Genomic DNA, 25,172 nt, shown 5'->3' on the forward strand with positions numbered 1-25,172 from the left:
CTATCCCTGTGACAGTGTGTTTGTTCTGATTTTGCAGAAACACAGCACACCAGTGTGCCCTGTGAGAGGGAGACAGGTGTAGTTTCCCCACGCTACTCCTCTCCCCTTTGGTGGTCATAATTTAGTTTGTTTAGGCTCACAGCACACTGCAAGTTTAGTGTCCACACCCTGCACTATTGTGACCAGAAAACGAAACCCGTCATTGCATTTCGACCAGACAGAAAGTCTGCTCCAAAAGTGTGAATGCAGTTATTTTCCATTCCCATCCTACTTCTGCACTAAGTACCTTCTGTCTGTTCTATATGTAGTATTATCAGGTATGGGTTGCACAGCTATAATGCACACGAAAGGTCTAAAGCAGTATTCTGCAGGTTTTGTAATTATAGAATAGGGTGGGAAATAAAAAATAATGTTGAGGAACACCTTGAATAAGAGAAGCACTCTGTTTGGTGGCAGGAAAACACTGCAGGGCAGGGACTCAACAGAAACGCTCACTTGTTGAAAGCTTAAATAGAGTCAAAAGAAGAAAACAAGCAAAGACAATTGTAAAAAAATAAAATAAAATACTTAAAGTTTTTGCAAAAGCAAGTGTTCCAGCCAGAAAGCTTCCCAATGCTCAACCTTTTAATATGCATGCTTAATCAAGTAAAAACACAAAAGATTAGATGTTTATTTTCCCAAAAAGAGATGCAAGTTTCACCAAAAATGCTACATTTTCCAGTCGTTACATATGGCCCTATGCCATGTGATTGACATCCAAGAATCCATTGTGCAAAATTTGCCACTTTCTCCCCCTTACCTCCCCTTTCTCACATGCCAACCCAACACATCCTCACATTGCAGGACGTAAAATATTTAAATACATCAGTGATCTCTTTCAGCACTTACCCACTTGTGTGGATTATGATTATTTTATTGTAAAATAAGGAAAACTGTAAAATTAAAGTTACAGTGATTACAAGGGTACATTACGGAGTGACACACTGGTTTTCTTCATACAAGTAAATAATGTTACAGATGATAGTTACGCTCTGTGGAATCACCATGTGTGTGAAATTTGTGCGGACAATCATTTTATATGAAAAATGTGGGAGTAGGTTCATGTTTACTCACATATTAAAATAGCAGAGTTTCTTAGTAGTTTTACAAAAAATAACCATTATCATCTTTCTGAAATGTGTTTTAATGCAAAAATTACACTAAAGTTTTTAATGCTGAAACAACCAATAATACTCTAAAATCATTTTCATGAAGCCTATCTACATCGGAAGAATCCGATGGTGCAATAGTCATTTACGTTTCTGTGATGAATTTCTTTACTTGCAAATCCTTTGTAGCTGAAGTGTTTTCACTAGACGCACGACATTCATTTGAAGTATGACACTGTTTTGCAAAGAAATGTTTGTTGCCTTTGTTAGTTGATGACATAACTGTTTACAACATTTAAGAGAATGTTTTGAGTTCAATGTGACAGGAGACGGTCAGCTGAAGAAAATTGTGATGGGTGATGGGATATCGGTATCTGACCCAAAAATGAGGACAGAATAGCAGGCAATGCTGTGGCATTGCTCAACAAATCAAAAGAAGCATGCCACAAAGATCTTGGCTATCATTTTTGGAAGAGGCTAAAGGGCAAATGCAAGCCCCTAGAAGCATGCATAGCTAGAGGAAAAGCAGATCCTACATATAGGGAAATTAAGGAGGCCTATGTAGATAAGAAACCAACGGCCTTGCACCGATTGTTAGAGTGGTTTCCATCAGATCACCGAAGTTGAACACTGTTGGGCTTGGCTAGCACTCGGACAGGACTGTCCGGGTCTGCTGAACTCTGTTGACAAGCAGGGTCCACTCAGCCCTTCTAAGACCAGCTGAGGAGCTACTTGATTGAGAAGTAGTGGCTCTGGTCGTGAAAGCTGACAACAGCCAGGAGAGCGTCCTGAACACACGTCCCTCCATATCCACATCCAGTGACACCAATAGGCTGACGATGACACTGTAATTGATTTGTATTATTGGGCCTTCAAAGGCCTGTCCCAGTGGAATTTAGTTTAGTTTATTGTAGTGTAGTTAGAGATAAAAGAAGAAGCTGTTTGAGTATTAGGAGCTCAGATGGAAAGGTGGAAGAAATATATAGAGCATCTATATAAAGGGAACAAACTTGAGGACAGTGTTGTAGAAAGAGGAAGTAGGTGAAGATGAGATGGGTGAAATGATACTGCATCAACAATTTGATAGAGCACAGAAAGACCTAAGTGGAAACAAGATCCCTCAAGATGGGCAAAATACCTCAACCTTTGGGAAAATGTAGCAATTCTATTTTCTAAGCAGGGAAGTGCTGCAGGTATGAAAACGGTGGAATCATCAGTTTAATAAGTCAGGGTTGCAAAATAATGACACACATTATCTACATCTACATCTACATCTATACTCCGCGAGCCACCTTGCGGTGTGTGGCGGAGGGTACTTATTGTACCACTATCTGATCCCCCCTTCCCTGTTCCATTCACGAATTGTGCGTGGGAAGAACGACTGCTTGTAAGTCTCCGTATTTGCTCTAATTTCTCGGATCTTTTCGTTGTGATCATTACGCGAGATACATGTGGGCGGTAGTAATATGTTGCCCATCTCTTCCCGGAATGTGCTCTCTCGTAATTTCGATAATAAACCTCTCCGTATTGCGTAACGCCTTTCTTGAAGTGTCCGCCACTGGAGCTTGTTCAGCATCTCCGTAACGCTCTCGCGCTGACTAAATGTCCCCATGACGAATCGCGCTGCTTTTCGCTGGATCATGTCTATCTCTTCTATTAATCCAACCTGGTAAGGGTCCCATACTGATGAGCAATACTCAAGAATCGGACGAACAAGCGTTTTGTAAGCTACTTCTTTCGTCGATGAGTCACATTTTCTTAGAATTCTTCCTATGAATCTCAACCTGGCGCCTGCTTTTCCCACTATTTGTTTTATGTGATCATTCCACTTCAGATCGCTCCGGATAGTAACTCCTAAGTATTTTACGGTCGTTACCGCTTCCAATGATTTACCACCTATGGCATAATCGTACTGGAATGGATTTCTGCCCCTATGTATGCGCATTATATTACATTTATCTACGTTTAGGGAAAGCTGCCAGCTGTCGCACCATGCATTAATCCTCTGCAGGTCCTCCTGGAGTACGTACGAGTCTTCTGATGTTGCTACTGTCTTGTAGACAACCGTGTCATCTGCAAATAGCCTCACGGAGCTACCGATGTTGTCAACTAAGTCATTTATGTATATTGTAAACAATAAAGGTCCTATCACGCTTCCCTGCGGTACTCCCGAAATTACCTCTACATCTGCAGATTTTGAACCGTTAAGAATGACATGTTGTGTTCTTTCTTCTAGGAAATCCTGAATCCAATCACAAACCTGGTCCGATATTCCGTAAGCTCGTATTTTTTTCACTAAACATAAGTGCGGAACCGTATCAAATGCCTTCCTGAAGTCCAGGAATACGGCATCAATCTGCTCGCCAGTGTCTACGGCACTGTGAATTTCTTGGGCAAATAGGGCGAGCTGAGTTTCACATGATCTCTGTTTGCGGAATCCATGTTGGTTATGATGAAGGAGATTTGTATTATCTAAGAACGTCATAATACGAGAACACAAAACATGTTCCATTATTCTACAACAGATTGACGTAAGCGAAATAGGCCTATAATTATTCGCATCTGATTTATGACCCTTCATGAAAATGGGAACGACCTGCGCTTTCTTCCAGTCGCTAGGTACTTTACGTTCTTCCAGCGATCTACGATAAACTGCTGATAGAAAGGGGGCAAGTTCTTTAGCATAATCACTGTAGAATCTTAAGGGTATCTCGTCTGGTCCGGATGCTTTTCCGCTACTAAGTGATAGCAGTTGTTTTTCAATTCCGATATCGTTTATTTCAATATTTTCCATTTTGGCGTCCGTGCGACGGCTGAAGTCAGGGACCGTGTTACGATTTTCCGCAGTGAAACAGTTTCGGAACACTGAATTCAGTATTTCTGCCTTTCTTCGGTCGTCCTCTGTTTCGGTGCCATCGTGGTCAACGAGTGACTGAATAGGGGATTTAGATCCGCTTACCGATTTTACATATGACCAAAACTTTTTAGGGTTCTTGTTTAGATTGTTTGCCAATGTTTTATGTTCGAATTCGTTGAATGCTTCTCTCATTGCTCTCTTTACGCTCTTTTTCGCTTCGTTCAGCTTTTCCTTATCAGCTATGATTCGACTACTCTTAAACCTATGATGAAGCTTTCTTTGTTTCCGTAGTACCTTTCGTACATGATTGTTATACCACGGTGGATCTTTCCCCTCGCTTTGGACCTTAGTCGGTACAAACTTATCTAAGGCGTACTGGACGATGTTTCTGAATTTTTTCCATTTTTGTTCCACATCCTCTTCCTCAGAAATGAACGTTTGATGGTGGTCACTCAGATATTCTGCGATTTGTGCCCTATCACTCTTGTTAAGCAAATATATTTTCTTTCCTTTCTTGGCATTTCTTATTACACTTGTAGTCATTGATGCAACCACTGACTTATGATCACTGATACCCTCTTCTACATTCACGGAGTCGAAAAGTTCCGGTCTATTTGTTGCTATGAGGTCTAAAACGTTAGCTTCACGAGTTGGTTCTCTAACTATCCGCTCGAAGTAATTCTCGGACAAGGCAGTCAGGATAATGTCACAAGAGTCTCTGTCCCTGGCTCCAGTTCTGATTGTGTGACTATCCCATTCTATACCTGGTAGATTGAAGTCTCCCCCTATTACAATAGTATGATCACGAAACTTCTTCACGACGTTCTGCAGGTTCTCTCTGAGGCGCTCAACTACTACGGTTGCTGATGCAGGTGGTCTATAGAAGCATCCGACTATCATATCTGACCCACCTTTGATACTTAACTTAACCCAGATTATTTCACATTCGCATTCGCTAATAACTTCACTGGATATTATTGAATTCTTTACTGCTATAAATACTCCTCCACCATTGGCGTTTATCCTATCCTTGTGGTATATATTCCATTCTGTGTCTAGGATTTCGTTACTGTTCACTTCCGGTTTTAACCAACTTTCCGTTCCTAATACTATATGCGCACTATTTCCTTCAATAAGAGATACTAATTCAGGAACCTTGCCCTGGATACTCCTGCAGTTTACCAATATTACGTTAACTTTTCCTGTTTTTGGTCTCTGAGGACGGACGTTCTTTATCAACGATGATAATGTCCTCTCTGGTAAGCCGTCAGGTATTTTATCGTTTCGCCCAAGGGGGGGTCCCTCTAACCTAAAAAAACCCCGTGTGCACGCCACACGTACTCTGCTACCCTAGTAGCTGCTTCCGGTGTGTAGTGCACGCCTGACCTGTCTAGGGGGCCCCTACAGTTCTCCACCCAATAACGGAGGTCGATGAATTTGCAACCATTATAGTCGCAGAGTCGTCTGAGCCTCTGGTTTAGACCCTCCACACGGCTCCAAACCAGAGGACCGCGATCGACTCTGGGCACTATGCTGCAGATATTAAGCTCAGCTTGCACTCCGCGTGCGATGCTGGTTGTCTTCACCAAATCAGCCAGCCGCCGGAAGGAACCAAGGATGGCCTCAGAACCCAAGCGGCAGGCGTCATTCGTTCCGACATGTGCTACTATCTGCAGCCGGTCACACCCAGTGCGTTCAATAGCTGCCGGAAGGGCCTCCTCCACATTACGGACGAGACCCCCCGGCAAGCACACCGAGTGCACACTGGCATTCTTCCCCGACCTACCCACTATTTTCCTGAGGGGCTCCATAACCCGCCTAACGTTGGAGCTCCCTATGACTAATAGGCTCGCCCTCTGTGACTGTCGGGACCTTGCCGGAGAATCGGCCACTGGCCCAACAGGCGAGGCATCCTGTGGTGGCTCGGAAACGATGTCATCACCACTAGGAAGCACCCTGTACCTGTTGGAAAGGGGTAAGGCAGCTGCCACGCAGCCAGATCCCACCTTCGCCTTTCGGCCAGGCACGCGCGAGCCCACCACTGTCCGCCATTCACCCTGGGGTGATGGCTGACCGGTAAGATGCTCACTGCCGGAAGACGCAGCGACATCAGGGGTTCCATGTGATTCCAAGGCCACCGAAGTAGGCATAGGTCTCACCACAGTTGCCCCAACGCCACTACGAGCCGACGCCTGCGCCTCGAGCTCGATGAGCCTAACAGACAAAGCCTCCACCTGCCCCCGAAGAGTGGCCAATTCTCCTTGCGTCCGCTCACAACCACCACAGTCCCTACACATGACTATGTTTACCCTACTCTATACGGTGACAAATTCCCAAGATAATCTTCTGATGAGCTACTCTGATAATCAAGAAACACTCACTGAAATACGAGACGCGAAAACTACGCTAGGTTTTCCCAGAAAAACTATTTAAAAGCTAAGCGCAGCAAATAAGTACAAAAACGCTTTATACAAACAGTACTCGCTGCTGCTGGTGCTCTCGCTCTGGCTGTCACAAGACACATTATGCATAGGAGAATGGAAAAACTGGTATAATATGACCTTTGGGATGATCAGTTTGGATTCCGAAGAAATGTAACTAAAGGTGAGGCAATACCAAGCCTTAAACTTACCTTAGAAAATAGGTTGAAGAAATGCAGAACTACACTCATAACATTTAGAGATGTAGAGAAAGCTTATGACACTGTCTGAAATTTTGAAGATAGCAGGGATTAAATACTTATACCTAAAGATTATGTACAATTTGCACAGAAACCAGACTGCAGTTTTAAGAGTCAAAGGAAGTGAAAGGAAAGCAGAAGTTGAGAAGGGAGTGATACCGGGCTGTAGCCTATCACCAATGTTATTCAGTCTGCACATTGAACCACCTGTGAAGGAAACCAGGGGAAATTTGAGAGTTCAGGGAACAGAAGTACAAACTTTCTGGTTTACTGATGACATTTTAATTCTGTCAAAGATGGCTAAGGGCTTTGAAGAGTAGTAGAATGTAATGGATGATGTGTTGAAAGGAGATTATGAGATGACCATAAATAAAACTAAGTTAATGGAATGTAAGTGAATTAACCAGTCAGTGCCGAAGAAGTTTAGATTAGGAAAGGAGACACTAAAAGAAGTAGTTGCATTATGCTATTTGGGCAACAAAATAACTGATGATGGCCAAAGTAGGGAAGATATAAAATGCAGACTGGCAATAACAAGTAAACCATTTCTGAAAAAAGGAATTTCTTAATATCTCATATAAATTCAGCTGTAGTCGTTTCGGAAGTTATTTTTCTCGAGCGCAGCCTTGTTTGGAGGTGAAATGTGGCCAGTAGGCAGTTAAGACAAGAAGAGAATAAAAGCATTTGACATACGGTGATATAGAAGAATGCTGAAGAACAGATGGGTAGATTAAGTAACAAGTGAGAAGGTACTGAATCGAATAAGCCTGAATACAGTAAGCAGGTTCAAATGAATATAGGTTGTGGTAGTTACACAGAGATAAGACTTACACAGGATAGACTAATGTGGAGAGCTGCATCAAACCAGTCTCCTGGCTGAAGACAACACAATATATTCCTAGAGTTATTTAAATTTGGTTCTTGAAACATTGTGAATAGGTTTTCTTGGAATAGTTTACATCTGTCTTAGAGTCTGCCAGATCAGTTTCTTCACCATCCGTATGACACTCTCCCATGGTCAAACTAACTTTTGACCAGTTGTGCTGCCCTTACATGTATACATTCCGTATCTCCTGTTAGTCCTATTTGGTACAGGTCGTACACACTTGAGTAATGTTCTAGGATGAGTCTCAAGAGTGTTTGGCATGCAGTCTCCTTTTCAGGCTGCCTTCCCTTCCCTAGTATTGTGCCAGTGAACCACAGTCTGTCACCTACTTTACCAGCAACCGAGACTTTCTGACCATACCTTTTCATATTCCTACTAATTGTTACAAATAGGTATGTATATGAATTGACCAATTCCACCTGTGAATCATCGATATTGTAGTCCTAGAATGTTTTCTCACTTTCTGAAGTGTACAGTTTTAAATTTCTAAATATTTAAAACAAGTCAACAATCTTTGTACAACATTGAAATCTTATCACAATCCAATTGAATATTTGTGTTGCTTCTTTCTATCAGTATTTCACTACAGATCAGTACATCATCTCTGAAAAGTCTGAAGTTACTATTAAAATTGCCCATATAGTCATTAATATACAATATAAACAGTATGGATTCCAAAATACTTCCCAGAGGCACACCCGAAATTACTTCTACACCTGTCAATGACTCCCCATCCCAGGTGACATGCTGTGCTCTCCCTAGACACAAATTTTGCTTGGTACCCTTTATGATCATACTTTTGATAATAAGCGTAGATGTTGTACCAGGTCAAATGTTTTACAGAAATTGAGAAATACTGCATCTAACTGCTGCATTGATCCATGGCTTTCAGTGTGTTATGTGAGGAAAGGGTGAGTTGAGTTTCATACGATTGATGTTTCCAGAATCCATGCTGGTTGGCATGGAGGAGGTCAGTCTGCTCGAGATACCTAATTATGTGAGAGTTCAGAATATGTTCTTACAAAGAGACAGCCATATCAGTGGAACTGACTTTTCTTTTTAAATCATCTATATGGTGATGTAGGTTAGGGTCCAAGGTATCATGCCCTGCACCCGTGCACACTTGTGAGCCCTCATTTGCTTTTAATCAGTGGGAAGAAGAAAAACTTCAGAATTTTGTGTGATGCGCTACAGCTTTAAAAATAAGAACATTAAACAGACTGGTTGTGTAACATAACAGTTACGGTACGAAGTCCTCACATGTGAAAGGTTGTGGGTTCACATCTCTTCAGGCATTTGTAAATTTTCTGTTTTAAAAACTTTATTGAAATTACTGATCATTATTTTTATTCAATTAATTGGTTTAAATGTAATTTTTTATTTCCATTCCTTTGTCACATCATTTTAATCATTGTATTAACTTTTTAATTTGGTCTCATTTTTTCTCCCTGTTATTCTTCTTTTAACTTGTGATATTTGTGCCTGCAAATTTAATTATTTTTATGTATCTTTCATAGCATTTAAACATTTGAAAATGCTGATCTAGCTGTGGAAAACAGAAGATGAAATAATGTATTCACAATGATCTTGCAATGGTGCCAAATATGTATTTCTCATCACAAGATATACATTTTTATGGTAATCTTCACACAGACATTTAAAACATAAATTCTCATTGTACCATGGACAAAATAATGTAGAAGGGTTAAATGAAACAAAGGAATTTCCAGTAAAATGAGGAAAAACAACATGAATGCAGTAACATGGACAAAAATATAAGATAATGAAATGGAGTAAATTGAAGTGAAGTTATTACATAACAGTAATTAAAATCATGTGACCAAAGATTCCAAGTGGGAAATAAATGAAAGGAAGAAAAATAACAGCTGACAAACAAATAGAAACAAAAAAATTACATTAACATCAATTAACTGAATAAAAATAACGATCAACCTCATTTTGATAAAGATTTAGAGATAACAAATTTCAAAGCATGTGAAGAGATACAAACCACAACATTTAGCATGTGAGGAATTTACCTTTAACTGTTATGCTCTGCAACCAGTCTGTTTAATGTTCCTATTTTTTAAAGCTACAGAGCATCATGCAGAATTCTAAAAAAAATTTTTTGTTGATTACTCACAAATGAGGGCCCATCAGAATGAATGGCTACAGGGTGTGAACCTTGGACCATAACCTACATAACTGTATAGATGATTTCAAAAGGTGATTCCACTACTGGGGACCTCTCCTTGTAAGATTCTGCAACAAACGGATGTCAAGGTTATTAGAATGTAGTTTTGTGGATCACTTCTGCTACCCTTCTTGTAGACAGGTGTGACCTTTGCTTTCTTGCAACCATGGGGCATGGTTTTTTGTTTGAGGTATCTACAGTAGATTATAGTTACATAACTGTGCAGAAACAGTTTAATACATCAAACTCTGATCAGGGTGTAAGTGGACAATGAAAGAAAATTGCCGAATTCCCGGTTAAAAATACACTTTTTCCATGTTAAGTGACAGTATACTTTTCCTCAGAAATGTAAAACTTGTCAATCTTTTGAATGGTTATGGTTGCAACTCTTGGAAAGATCTTTGATGTGCAGCAACATGTCCGCTGCATATTTTCGTATTACAAAAGTATAAATTTGGATTCCACCAAACATGCTGTTACTTTCCGAAGCATTTAAATAGAGATTGCGATGTGCTTTTGTAAGCCAATCATACCTGAAGTCACATGATCTCGCCACCCGATACAGCAGATATTCAGAGCATAGGACACGTGATGTAGTCAGCCAATAGCATTATCACTGTTAAGTAGTGCATACACTCAAATAGGAAAAGTGAATGGTTTAAATTAATATACATAGTGATGCTACAAGAAAAGCAAAGCTTTCACATATAATATTGTTATCGACGATTGATAAGCTGCAAGAGAAGCTAAACTTTCACGTGTAATATTGATCTTTTTTGCGCATGTTACACTGTAAGATACATCACACAGATGTGCCAGTGAAATTTTGAATAACAACATAAATGTCTGATTTTCTGGGTTCGAAATTTTTCTAAATGGTCATCCTCGAAGAGTTGATTTTTAAATGAGAGACAAATGCTCTGAGAGTTTAGAAATTCATCGCACACTGTTCATCTTGTGTAAAAGGAAATTTACTTTGAAAGTAACGCTTTTCAATCAATCATTCACAATATTTTCCTGCGACCAGTTAGAAAGAGTTTCCTTTTAGCAGTTGCCAGAGAGCACCAGATAACAGGCATCACCGCCCTTGTGCAGCTACGATAACGCGGGAAGCCCTTAGGTTCGTACGAGTAAAACATTATTAGATCTTACATTATGTCATAAAAGAAACAAGACATCAGAGGATATTCCAAGAGCATCGGAATTTCGTGAACCATGCTAAAATGCATAATTCAGCTTAAAGTGCACATTCGTATGTCCAGATTTGGTTGTAAATTTTCTTGGAGTACCATACAGTATTATCTGATATTTGGTTCTTTATTATGGTATAATGCCATACTTGCTAGAAGATGAAAACATGATCTTTTGAAATGCAGCGAACAGTTAAAACTAGCCAGTAGTGTTGAATTAAATACTTCGTTTCAAATATTTTGACAGCCTTATCGGAAAAGATTAATAAAAACCATATCACTTTAGCAAATCGACAAATGTAACTTCATTATTCTGCAAGACGATTAATGCCTGACTGAAATTGCCGCCTGGTGCAGATACCTCGGTTTGCTCCCAGTGGATATGGCAGCTTGTGCGTGCCAGTAAAATTTTTCTGGGAAGCATCTTGCTGCTTGCTGCTACTGCTTATACAGCTAACAACCACATTCACTAGCCCGAATCAGGAGAAGATACTACACATGAATGATCAACAGCGCATGCGCATGGGCCCGCTCGCAACCGCACACACAAATTTAATGTAAAAAGTTGTGATGTCATGCTCATCGGAGGCAATTTGTTGTTATGAAGCATTGCATAGTCTTCCTAAAGGCTTTGACACATTTTGCTGCTGGCAAACACTTGTATGAGTGCTGTTTCTTTGTTGTTGTATCTGGCACATTTCCTTTGCAACTTCTTCTTTTTTTTTTTTTTCTGCAGTATTATTCTGCAGTAACAGGACACAGTAATATCCTTTGTTAGAGTATTGTTTCTTACCACTCAAAATTACGAAAATTTAACTGAAAACTAAAAAAAAAAATACTGGGATTCTAAAAAATTCACGGTTTTCTCCCGAATGAAAAAATTTCCGGGTTTTTCCCAAATCTCCCAGTTGTCCTGGATCGTATATACCCTGTCTGATACTGAGTTGAATGTTTTTCACAATGTAAGAACACCCATTAAATATTAACTGTCAGCAAGGAAGCTGCATGTAACCATTTCTGCTACACTGGCTATTGGGAAGCCCTCAGAATCAGTGAAGGCGATGGCCACATTCACAGTTGTGTGCCCCACAATTATAGTAAGTTTGCCACCAGCTTCACACTACATGTCATTGTCCCTCACAATTTGGAAGTCTCTGCAAATATTTATAGCGATCAGTTATGAGCTCAGAAAAGAGCACCACCTTACGAAAATATTTCGCACATCGTTATAAAAGTTTTCGGTATGCCGTGTCTTGGAGCCCTCATATTGAAGAAAAAATATTTTTTATATTGTTTGCACGTAATTTTCTATTTAAATATTGGCTGACTGGTTTCTGGCTTTGTCCATTTTCACAAGCATCATATTTTGTATTTGGACACATTTGCCAAATTTGTAACATCATGACACACATTGAACTCCAATAAGATCAAATTCTCCGTTACATATTACACATAGTTGTATAGTTGTCACATGAATCTGATCATACTGGATAATGAAGATCTGAGCTACACCTGAAGTGTGATGACATAAATAGAACTGCCAACACCATGTATACGCCAAATACAAAATATGTGACGTACAGAAATGGGCAGAGCCTGAAATTAGTCAATATTCAACATCCATCCTTGTTTGTATTGTGTGGGGGTCACTTTTTTTACAAAAATCTGTTTATTCATAAGGGTGTTTGTGATCAAAATGCAACACATCTGGTCACAACAAATATTTCAACTCACTAGTAACAGTTATTGTTGTCAGGTAATTTGCCCTATTTGTGTCATTACATTAATCTCTCTCTCTCTCTCTCTCTCTCTCTCTCTCTCTCTCTCTCTCTCTCTCTCACACACACACACACACACACACACACACACACAAATATATACAAACATTTAGTGTTAAGCATTAACTTATGACATGCACATGATGTATAAAATGTGTAACTAACTCATCTCCAAATTTGCTTTTTATCCTAGGTGACCAATGACATCAAAGTGCTATTACGTTACAGCAGTCTTGGTTCCAACGTACACATCAGATGGAAGCTGATTGTCAACAACATAGGCACTGGCGTGAAATGGTTTTATGAAAATTGTGCAAAGCATTGCTCACTTTGCCTCCAATTTTAATCCACTGGTATTTAGTAAACTGTCGCTCTGTCAGAGCGTAAATGCTTCATACACTTTTCACCTGTCGTGGGCACATTTGTGCCTTTATTTCCTGTCATGTATTTGACAATATCTGTAAAGACTTGTTATTGAAATTTTGCCCTGTAGTGGTGTGGAGTAAGATTATTTTTATGAATTATTGCCAGTTTGTAAGCACTGAAGTAACTGCAGGTAGATAACAAGATACCATTGTTATATGTGATATTTCTGATAGAGACAATTCATTTTAGCTTTTTAAAACTGTCATAGGAGGTTTATCACAGAACTTGTTCACTCACTTATATCTGTGGAATGGACTGATGTTAATATTTGGTTCAGTTTTAGGAAATTTGTGTGTCTAGAGAATGTCCCTTCATGTACAGTGAATGCCCATGATTCTCATGGGCATTGCAGAAAGTGATGTACTTAAGTGTGTGCACATGTGCAAAATCTCGCATAGGTATTGATATAGTCAAAAAGTGATAAACAAACTAGGATATGTTAAATTGTGACATTGTTTGAACTGTGGTATCAGTTTTAGTGAATATTTCCTTCGAATTTGCTTCAATTTCGTGATTCTTGAAGGTGTCTGGAAACTTACAGCCCGTCTTTTTGGGTCTGCTGCTACTGGTGAATATATTTGTCAGTAATGTGAATTGTCATATGTTTAAAATCCTTTTCTCGTCATATATGGATACAAAGGTTCCAGCTGTGAATTGGGGTTGCAACAGATTTAATTGATGTTGGTGCATTTTGTTGCTGTGATTCCTAAAAGATATTTTTTACATTTGTTGATATCTTGTATATGTTTGTTTGTTGTCATAGGAGAGACTGTTTTAAAATGAGAGGAAAGTAATTTTAGACTGAAATATGTGTCATTTGCTTGGTTTTCAACCAATGTCGGGTACAAGAAGTTGATATTAATCAGGAAAGATTCCATGCGTTTTTTTTTTTTTTTTAATGCTGTTTTGTTTGTGTACTAGACAGTTTTGGTGTAATCAAAAAGAAAACATTTTAAGCATTATTTGTAGCTTGCTTGTAATAAAGTTTCATATTCATTTTCCTTGTAATCTGAAAATTACTGACAACATGGCTACAGTTATTTATGCGTACAGTTGGTGACATTTTAGCACTGTCACACACAAATCATTTAAAAGTTTTTTCCTTCTGGGCAGACTCCTTGAGCAGTTAATTTTTTCAGTGAGTAATACAATTTCTGAGAAATCTTGTTTTAATTCTTGTTTAAGATGGCTAGGGAAAAAAAATCTTGAGTCAGGTCTTTTTGGAAGAACACTTTGTCTTCATTGTGCCTGAAAATATTTTTGTCACATGTGAGAGCTGTAGTTATAAACGTAGCTTGCTCAAATGTTACATTTGTCCTGTCTGAATAATAAAAAGCTTTTCATAAAAGTGGCAGATGTAATTACATTGTAAAACTAATGAATAAGTATTTTCTTGGCTTACAAAGATTGTTCTTAACAGTTTTTCAAGAATCTGTATTTTGTTAGCATCAGATGTGTGTACTATTTCCTTGTAAAAAGAAAAAAAGTTGTTTAGTAAGTAAGCTCATAGTGTCACTCCTAATCTATTGATTCTTTTCAGTGTCTTGTTTCTCAGTGTAGTAGTGCTACATTTGAGATTTCCTCCCATATCTTTGGGAATCTATGAGACTCAGTAAGGCAAGAAAAGATTAATTCATCAGTTTTTGTAATTTGTATCAATAAGGAGGAGTAATGTGTGTAAAAACAAACAAGCAATAGTTAAAAATCATCCTGAGTTATGTAAATACAGTATAAGAATTAGAATGGTAATGTTAATAGCTCTTTACTTTTTTTAAAGAGCAGTATCAAATACATTTCAATGAAAATGATTTGTAAATATATAAATATGTACGTATACACCAACCGCATTTGCGGTCGAGTAGTAGCACCATTATTTTTGACCTGTGGGAAATGGTATTCATTGAAATCTTGTCTTAACTAGGTCGGCATTTTGGGCTGTAAAGCTGCTGGAATGTGGTAGAATTTTGAAATGTTACAAGCAATTAAAAAGCTTCATATTTATTTATCTCTCTAATATTTCATAATTCCACTTTGTAAAACCTCTTTGTTAGTGAAAGTCATTTTCAGTTAAGTGTTTCTCCCCACTTCAGTTCTCTTCCTTTAAATTTTGTCAGTCTGTATATGTTTGTTACTTTGTGTAATAGCATCAGGTTGTCACCAGACTTTCTATCCTATTGGAGTACCATGCCGTACCAGAAATTTCTAGTGTTAATAGTTACTACAGGAATCAAATTACACTACTATGTGAGATGAAGTGGTTTTGCTAAGTAGTTTCCCCCTTTTACAGCGATGCCCTTCAGCTAATAATACCAATACTTCTTCACTTTACTGTGTAAAATATATTGTGTTAATCTAAATTTGTATTATCAGTCATTTTAGAATAATATGAGCAAATGTGTGCACATAGAACTTTTGAGTCTTCACTTGTGTGAGTACTCGCCATCTCACTTGTACATCTTTACAGACAGCAGAAGCCTTCCATTAGAGCACTGTAACTGAAATTGTCCTCTCACTGAATACAGTCCAAAACTTGTATTATTAAGCTGGCTTCCAGTGTGGATTTGCCAATGAAATTATTCAATATAGATGTTGTCAGCACAAACATCTAAGACTTTGTTTATCTGGCAGCTTTAAAGACCAAGACAGCCTGAAATGCCATTTGGCTCCAAACACTGATAGTTCTGGAAATTCTGTATTTATATTTTTGTGACAACTTACCATGATATGTATATAATCTCCAAAGTATCTTCCTTAAGGCAAGTGCCTTGTGAATTTTGTTTGCACACAAGTGTGTTAAAGCCTGCTAAAGCACTTATTGTGTCCATATTTAAAACAGATTTATGAAGGCTTAGGAAGATTTCATATAAAATTTCTTTGAAGTTAAAAATAAGTACCTAACAGTAAACAAATATGATGAAGCATGCAATTACTAATATATGGCAAGTCAATATATTACTTGTAATCCGCAGTATTTGGAGTCAGAAAGTGGTAATTATCCATAGCAACTAGAACAGCCAGTAACTTATGTATTTAATAAAATAATATTTTAAAAACTATGGAACAGAGTTGTGCTAACACATATCTCAGTCTGCATTGATGTACCTGGTTTGTTACGTTAATACAGACATGGTACAACTCAGTCTACCTATGAGAAGGAAACTGTTTCTAATTACAACTGTGGGCATTAAATGCCCTTTCCATTCAGTCATGGAAATAAGAAGTGCAGCAAAGTGCTATGATCTCTACAGGGTGAGCTTCAGGAACAATATTTCAGTTTTTTTTTTTTTTTTTTTTTTTTTTTTTTTTTTTTTTTTTTTTTTTTTTTTTTCCCCCCCCAGAGAATAGATAATTTTATGGAATATTTTATCTATATAATGAAATTTGTTCAGAAAATTGGGTTACAAGCTAAGTAATCTTAATTTTAGATACTAGCTGACTGTTGATAGATTGGGTTGTAAATGTGTGTTTCATTATATTTTTTTTTTTACTGTTGGTTACCATTTCCATAATGCCGGTAGTTAAAATAATGTTTCTTTTTTTTTTACCATTGTTATTTGTACCACATACCAGGACTGCATAATCACTTATTAATATTTGCACATGTTGTTCCATTGCTATTGCAGGCAGATGTTAAATGAACCGAAAATACCTATTTTATTTTTAAAGTTTTTTGACCATCTTAATAATTATGTTCAATGAAAAGTGCACTTGTTTCGAAATGCCTGTAAAAAGAATTATATTTTTGCATGTAGTGTTAATTATGTCAGGTTCATCATAATAGTGCCTATTTATCACATACTGTACCTTATTTTATGATCTACCTTTACCATTTTTCAAAAGAAATTAAAGTTTATAATAAATACTATTTAAGTTATAGACAGAAAAGTGTCTCAATTTATTTGTGTGTATGCGCGTGTGTGTGTGTGTGTGTGTGTGTGTGTGTGTGTGTGTGTGTGTTTTTCCCACGTGTGGCATGCTGTTGGCTCTAAATTTAAGACCCGCACCTGAATCCACAAAATTTCTTGGAACTTACTGTATTTTCAGACATCATATGGATCAATTCCCTGTTTTATTAGAGCAGAGAATTGTGTATAACTGCTCCTTTATATACTTTGTCATTATAAACATTACATTTGAAGTAGCAGAGATAGACTGTTACCAAGTGATTGATGTAAGCCCGTGGCTATAACCATTTCTTGTCATGTAAAAATTACTAATTTTGGTTAAGGTAAATCCTTGTGAAGAAAGGCAAACCCACATTTGTAGATTCAGAAAAAGATTTTCACGGTACTGGCTAGGATACACTCTTCATAATTCTGAAAGTTATCAACAATAAAATACAGGGCAAAACATTGTCTGCACAGTAACTAGATTCCGTTTCTAAAAGTCATAGGACATGGAAGGGACGCATTCATTCAGAAAGGGGTGAAGTAGGGCTGTAGCATACCCTCTTGTTATTCAAACAGTAATAGAGCAAACAGTAGTAAACACTGAGGAGAAATGTGGAAATGGAATTAAAGTTCCAGGAGGAGAAACAAAAACTATGAGTTTTGGTATTGACATTTTAATTCAGTCTGAGATGGCAAAGGACATGGAAGATAGGTTGAATGGAATGGATAGTATCTTGAGAACAGGTTGTAAGATGAACATCAACAAAAGTAAAACAAGAGCAATGGACTAGTAGAAGTAAATCAAGTGATGCTGAGGGAATTAGATTAGATATGAGATGCTGAAAGTAGAAGAGATATTTGGATAGAAAAACAAAGCAGCAACAGGAATAAAAAGGATGTGAAAGGTAGACTGGCAATGTAGAAAAATATAACATCAGATAAAAGTCTTAGGAAAACATTTTCTGAAAGTTACAGTACTATATAAAAGTAAATGTGGATGCTAAAAAGTACAGATAGGATAAAAGTAATTAATGGCATAATTTGATTAAAAAGGGATGAGATGCATCCTAAGCCATCATGGAATAGTTAATTTGGTGTTGGAGGGTTACAGGCTGGAATACAGTAAGCATATTTCAATGGATCCAGGATGCAGTAGTGACACAGATGTGAAAAGACATGCACAAGGTAGACTAGTGTGAGGAGCTGCATCAAACCAGTCTTCACACATAATGACAACAGCAACAACTTGTCATTTTCATACATATTTTGTCTCTTCATGCTGTTCTGACTGACATAATTAAGATTAATATCCAAAGTGAAAAGTACTATCATATTACAAGGTCTGTTCAGAAAATTCCAGAACATTTATAATTTCATGCCAATGGTGTGTTGGAGAGAAATGTGGTTGCCATCCTTGCACAAGCCTGTGTTTAATGTGTAATTGATGAAAGTTTGTTATGTGTCTGTTAGTTATTGTCCAGTACTGTACTGAGTAGAACGTTGAGTCATACAGTTTGCAAATTTTGAGATAGCATCGTCAAGAAGAGCAATGGGTCTGCATTAAATTTTGCGTGAAACTCAAGAAAACCTTTACAGAGACACGCCAAATGATGCAGAAAGCCTACGGTGATGAGTCCTTAAGCCATACTCTGTATTACAAATTATTCACATGGTTTAAAAGTGGCTGGACAGAAGTTAAAGATGACCCTTATTCAGGATGCCCTTCGACATATACTGACGTCAGGAACGTCAACGAAATTGTGCATGTGAATTGGAGACAGGCTGTCTTGAGAGAGTACAGAAGAATGTAACATTTCAGCTGGACCATATCATGAAATAATGAGACAACATCTTGGAATGCATTTTCCCGCCAGGTGACTGCCTGAACTGCTACCTTCCCAAATTGCCAATCGGTCCCTCTGTCAGGTGTTTTGGAGGTGTGACCTGAGGTGTGAACAGTTACCTAAGGTGAGTGTGCCTCCTCGTGAAGGGGGACCCCAGTTGGAAGGATCGTGCCATCAGAGAGACTGGCAATTGTGGGAGTTTTTCTCGCAATGAGCCAATCATTTCACAATCGATGTCTACAAAACATAAACAGTTCCTTGTGGTTTCACACACTGAAGATGGACAGTCCTTGGCAATGGTAAATATGTTTATTATTTAGAAAGGTGTTGCTGCAGTTGCCGGCCCTATAAGAAATCCTGCTCTTGTTTACGGAATGGCTCTTTGCTTTTGGAATCTACTTCTGGTTCTTAAGCACAAAAACTGCTTGCCACGTCACTTCTCCACGGCTATACTGTTTGTGTTAAGGCCCATAAAACACTGAATTCTTCGTTTGGTGTTATTTACAATAGGCTGCCCGTTGGTCTGACCGAGGCCAAAATCCAAACATACCTCTCTGATCAGTGTGTCATTACCATCCTTCGGGTGATGAAATAATAGATGCACCCTTCTTCCCACCTTTGATAGAGTAGTTCATCCGTCCAAGACCAAAGCAGGCTATGAGGTCCTCACAGTCTAACAGTACTTTACAAATCTGATGTGCTATTACCAGTGTCAACATTTCAACAACACTCAAATGTCTTGTCAACACCCGGCCAAATATTTAATCAGTGGTAGGGATGTGCACGAGGGTGATTGTCCACCTCCTCCTCCCTACTGTATCAACTGCAATGGTGACCATGCCACTTCCTCTCGAGATTGTCCTGTGTATCTCGATGAGTGAGCTGTCCAGGAGATCTATATAAAGGAAAAAGTTCCTTACCTGGTTACTCACAAGTTATTGGCTAGTTGATAACCCTGTGTTCTACTGTCTGGCACTTATAGTACCATTCTTGCTACATCTCGCCCCACAAAGGGCATAACCACACAGACACGCAACCTCAATTTCAGATCTGAGGTCGTGAAATCGCCCAGTGTCATGGTAGCATTGCAGTCCCCTCGTCCAGCTGTGCAACAAGCTATCAAACTCTCGCCTCGTGGGGCGAAGTCACCAGCTACACAACTGGCAGGCCAGAAGGGACAAAACAAATGCTCCTGTGAAGACTTCCTATGTCCCTCCAGCCAACCAACGCCTAAGTCTTCCTCTGCTAACCGGAAAGGCTCGAAGAAGTCCAACAACGGCAAATGATCTTCTTCGCCAACTCGAAGATCCTCTTTGACGGTGTTACCGTGTGATACCTCGCCCGTCCGGCCACCGTATTGCTGGTGCACACCACCAACCGTTTTTCTGCATTGGACTTTGCAGGCCAACAGCGGAAGAAAGCCGACACTTCTGTAGACCTCATGGAGCAGGATCCTCCTGCCTCGGTGCCCTGTAGCAGCTAGTCTTCGCAGGCTGGCACTCGGCAGCCGCCAAGGTGACACCACTTCATTTTTTCCTCATCATGACACTCTTCCAATGGAATGTTCATGGCCTTCAATCCATCAAAGAGGATTTATCACTGCTTTTAGAATTGCAGCGTCCACTTGTACTCTGCCTTCGGGAAACAAAATTGCGTACTCACGATTGCTTTGAGCATTTGCATTACGTCCTGGTTCATTTTGACCTTCCACCTGAGGTCTGCACTCCATCTCATGGGGGAAGCTTGCTGCTCATATTGGATGACGTTCAGAGTCAACCCATCTTCCTGACTGCCTTCAAGCTGTTGCAGTTTGCCTTTTCCTTCCTCACTTAACCTTTTCCCTTTGTACCATTTACATCCCTCCGTCATTCAGTGTCATGAGGGCCAACTTCCTCTAGCTTGTTGGATAGCTACCTCACCCATTTCTGCTGCCCACCATCCCATTTGGGGTTGTCCCAGAACCTGTCCGAGAGGTGCCCTACTGGCTGTCCTTCTTAATCAACTTAACTTTTTCTGCCTTAAGACAGGAGCACCTATGTTCCTCTCAGATTCCTCGCACACCTATTCCCATTTGGACCTATCTTTCTGCACTGCCCATCATGTTGAGTGGTCCTTTCTGTCACCTGCTCGAGTGGTCATTTCCCGTGTGCTATCCGTTTGCTGACTCCTACCCCATCTGTGTGCACGCGTAAATGGCAGCTTCCTAAGGCTGACTAGCAGCTTTACTCCTCCCTGGCAACCTTCAAAGAACAATATTTCCCCAGTTGTGATGACCAGGTGGAATATCTCACAAACATTATCCTTATTGCTGCAGAAGGTTCCATTCCCTGCACTTCCTCTTTACCATGTCGTGTCCCAGTGCCTTGGTGGACTGAGGCACGCTGCGATGCAATTTGCACACGGAGACGTGCCCTCCGCTTTTTTAACCACCCTCCTACGATGGTAAACTGCATTCATTATAAACAGATGCGTGCAAAGTGTTGTCGCGTTCTTCAGGATAGCAAAAGAGCTTGCTGGATTTCGTTCACTACAGTCTATTCACCGAGAGCTGGGACGAAACATAAACAGTGTCACGTGAGTGACTACGCTCGTTTCCAGAGAAAGCATTCGGTGTTCACGTGATACGTAAGGGTGTGGAAAATCCTTGGCGCACGCTTTGCAGCTGGCGGTGTTCGGCTGGCTGCCGAGCTGTCACAGCGGACCGTGTGAAACCTGAGCAACAATGTACGAAATAAATTTAACAATAATGTTAAACTGAGTTCATTATGTCGAAGCAGATTTATTGTCATTCAGGTTGCTAACAAAACGCTCCATTCAAACACAATTAATTGTTAATTTTAATAACAATACCAGTAATAATAATGATAAAGGACGAAACAAGGTTCACTCTGTCGAACTGTTTTCATTGAGGTTTATAACAAACCGCTCCTCTCTCTCCTCTCCTCTATAATGCAGTCTAATTTCCACATTTGAGTTTCCACTTTTTCTTCGACATGGAGGACGCACTTGCTCCAATCCTGTGCAGTCACTGTTCTTACTGCTTCTTCTAGCAGTACTTTAACTTCCAGCATTTTGCATGTTTTGTTTTTCGCTGCAACATAGCCTTTGATCCTGTCCACACTAACTCGATGGCGTTTAATTCACAGTGGTACGGATGAATTCTGAGAACAGTTTTCCCTGCATTCTTCGCCATTTCATCTATTGCATATTCGTTGTGCGCTGTTCTGTGATTTTTAACTATATCTAAAAGTTCTTTCTTCAACATACCGTCTTCGAAATCGATGTTTTTAGATTTTAGCCACTCTGATATTTCGTGGTTATTGGAATTCGCATTGGGAACTTTTTCTTTTCTCCGAGAATGGTATGGTGCTTTATCAAGAACAATAACCGCATTTTACCTGAAGCCGAGGAAGAACATCTTGAAACCACTTCTCAAAGGTTTCGGCGCACATCTCCTCATGATAATCTCCACTTTTCTTGGATTCGAAAGTCCACACACATCCTTCAACGAACCCTACCTTGCTGCCAATGTGTGCGATAATCAGACGTTTCCCTTTACCTAATGGGCCCTTGCTTGCGGTGGATAATGCGGACAGAAACGCTTGTTTTGAAGAATTTATAGTGTCATCTACCCAGACGTAACTTCGGGTATGTCCTGCGTTCACCCACGTCTCGTCCAAATAGTAAATGGGCCTGCCTTCATCTCTCAACCTTTTAATGGTTCGAAGATAACGCCGCCTCCATAAAATCATGTCATCCCTGTCTATAAGCATGCTATCGCGCCCACGCCGTACATATTTGAAATTCATTTCTCTCAATAACTTATAAAATGTAGTTCTCCAAAAATTGCCCAGATCTGCATCTACGTTCACGACTGTAAGCACTTTGTCAATTGTTGGCAATTCCTTACGAAAAAAAAAATCGTGTACTTTCCTTCGTATCGCATTTCTATTGAAGTCATCAACACTTTCAGAAAGTTTCTGTCGTAATTTTCCTTTCTTGGGAGACTTCAAAGAGTGTGTGGCCTTGTACTCACTCATCACACGATACATTGAAGAATGTCCAACACCTGTAGCTGCAGCTGTTTTCGAAACAATGTCACTCATCGACTGCTCTGGATGTAACAGTTCCATTTTATACACATTAAGCACCATGTGCTTCTCAGAAGAACTTAATGATTTCTTCTTTGCTCGCTTCTTTGGTGGACTCAGAACTGACACGTCGACCTTGCTCGCTGAATCCGTGGATGACATAATGAGGACAGCCATATGTGATGCTAATGAAATAAGTGAATATTTAAAATAAGAAACCATGCGATGCTATTGGATACGCACATAAACAGTGAATGCTCAGCGTGGCTAAAAACACATATACGTACTCTAATAATCAACAACTAGACTTTCAAGCGTCTTTACAGATGAACTTAAGATATCCTGAAATCGCTGCTGTACAACACCCACTAACGAGCTCACACCTGCAACTGAGACGGCCACACCTACTGAGCGCCGTGCCTGCGAACCGCACAATGCATCGCTCATAAAGGTCAAACGGTTCCACCCATCCCATTCGAGCAAACTACAAAATTAAATTCAAACCTTTATGAAACTTTTCTCGCTTACACCCCCACAAAAAAATTCAAAGGGGAAAAGTTTGTCGCTTACTATATTTTGGATGATGATTTGGTAAAAGTTCTGTATGAGACGTGACATTTTAATTTATTACTTCACTATTACTGACTCTATTGGGCAGAAAATTTGCAGACGTCATCAACATATAGTACTGAAGGCAATTATAAAATTATTTTGCTGTGCGACGCATAGTTTAGGAGATATGGCGTGATAAATATAGAGTAACGCGAGAAAACAACTTTTCCTGAAAGCTTAAATATTTCTCTTTTTCAGTGACAATAAATTTTAATGTAATGTAAAAAAAGGTGTCGGAAGGTAGTTCTCGGAGCACTTTATCACGTTCAGGTGCCAAATTATAAAAAACACGACTTTCATTTTTTAATTTCTGACGCCCCTGCCTTGTACACCCCTCGACGGCAGTGCTGTGGTCACGCGCCTTCAAAAAAAATGGTTCAAATGGCTCTGAGCACTATGGGACTCAACTGCTGAGGTCATTAGTCCCCTAGAACTTAGAACTAGTTAAACCTAACTAACCTAAGGACATCACAAACATCCATGCCCGAGGCAGGATTCGAACCTGCGACCGTAGCGGTCTTGCTGTTCCAGACTGCAGCGCCTTTAACCGCACGGCCACTTCGGCCGGCGGTCACGCGCCTTGCCGTGTTTACAGTACGTCTCTTGTTTCGGTGAATGGAGTATAGTTCCACCCCTTCCTCTGTTGTGTGGACCAACCTCCGACAGCTCCCTGGGACCAAGATCCGTTCTCCAGTTTCCAGCCTGTCAGTAGCAGATGATGTCATCATGGACCCTATTGCTATCTCCAATGCCTTGGGCCCCCATTTTGCAAAAGTTTCTAGCTCCTCCCACAATCACCTTGCCTTCCTCCTAGAATTGTGAGTGTTAGAATGCCAACTTTACTATGAGGGAGCTAGATCATGCACTCACTTCATCCAGATCCTCCACCCCAGAGCCAGAGGCTGTTCACATTCAAATGTTGCATCACCTTTCTCTTGGGGGAAAGCACTTTCTGCGAAATACATACAACAGCATCTGGGCAGAGGGCAAGTTTCCCAGGCACTGGCATGAAGTCACTGTCATACTCATACCCAAGCCCAGTAAGGACAAACACCTTCCTAACAGCTACTTCTCCATCTCTCTGACCAGATCTTTTAGCAAGGTGATGGAACATATGATTCATACCAGGCTCGAGTCTGACAATTTACTAACCACTGCACAGTGTGGATTTTGAGCTTGCCTTTTTGCAGTTGACCATCTTGTCATTTTGTCCACCCATGTCATGAATGGATATGTTTTTTGATTTGGAGAAAGCCCACGACACCTGCTGGAGAGATGGTATCCTCTGTACACTCTACACACAGAGCTTCCATGACCACATTCCCATTTCCTTGAAGAATTTTTAAAAGACCGAGGTTGGAAACTGTGTGGGTTCTGCCTTGTCAGACACCTTCATCCAGGGAGACAGTGTGCCTGAGGGTTCCATCCTGAGGGTCGTCTTCTTTGCTATAGCCATTAACCCTATAATGGCCTGTTTCCGGCCAGTCGTCACTGGCTCCCTTTTTTGTTGATGATTTTGCCCACTATTGCAGTCCGCCATAGACCTGTCTGATTGTGTGGTGTCTTCAGCAATGTT

General features: G+C 39.8%; 1 protein-coding gene across 1 annotated transcript in view; it reads left to right on the forward strand.

Annotated features, from left to right (window-relative positions):
• LOC124550671 overlaps positions 1–17,044 on the forward strand; it is a 168,425-nt gene extending 151,381 nt beyond the window's left edge. Inside the window, exon 19 of the mRNA XM_047125394.1 lies at positions 12,927–17,044. The gene's annotated coding sequence lies outside the window, so the exon portion shown is untranslated. The remainder of the gene's footprint in view (positions 1–12,926) is intronic.
• Positions 17,045–25,172: the final 8,128 nt, after the last annotated feature.

Source organism: Schistocerca americana, chromosome 9, assembly GCF_021461395.2.
Source record: "Schistocerca americana isolate TAMUIC-IGC-003095 chromosome 9, iqSchAmer2.1, whole genome shotgun sequence".
Lineage (NCBI taxonomy): Eukaryota > Metazoa > Arthropoda > Insecta > Orthoptera > Acrididae > Schistocerca > Schistocerca americana.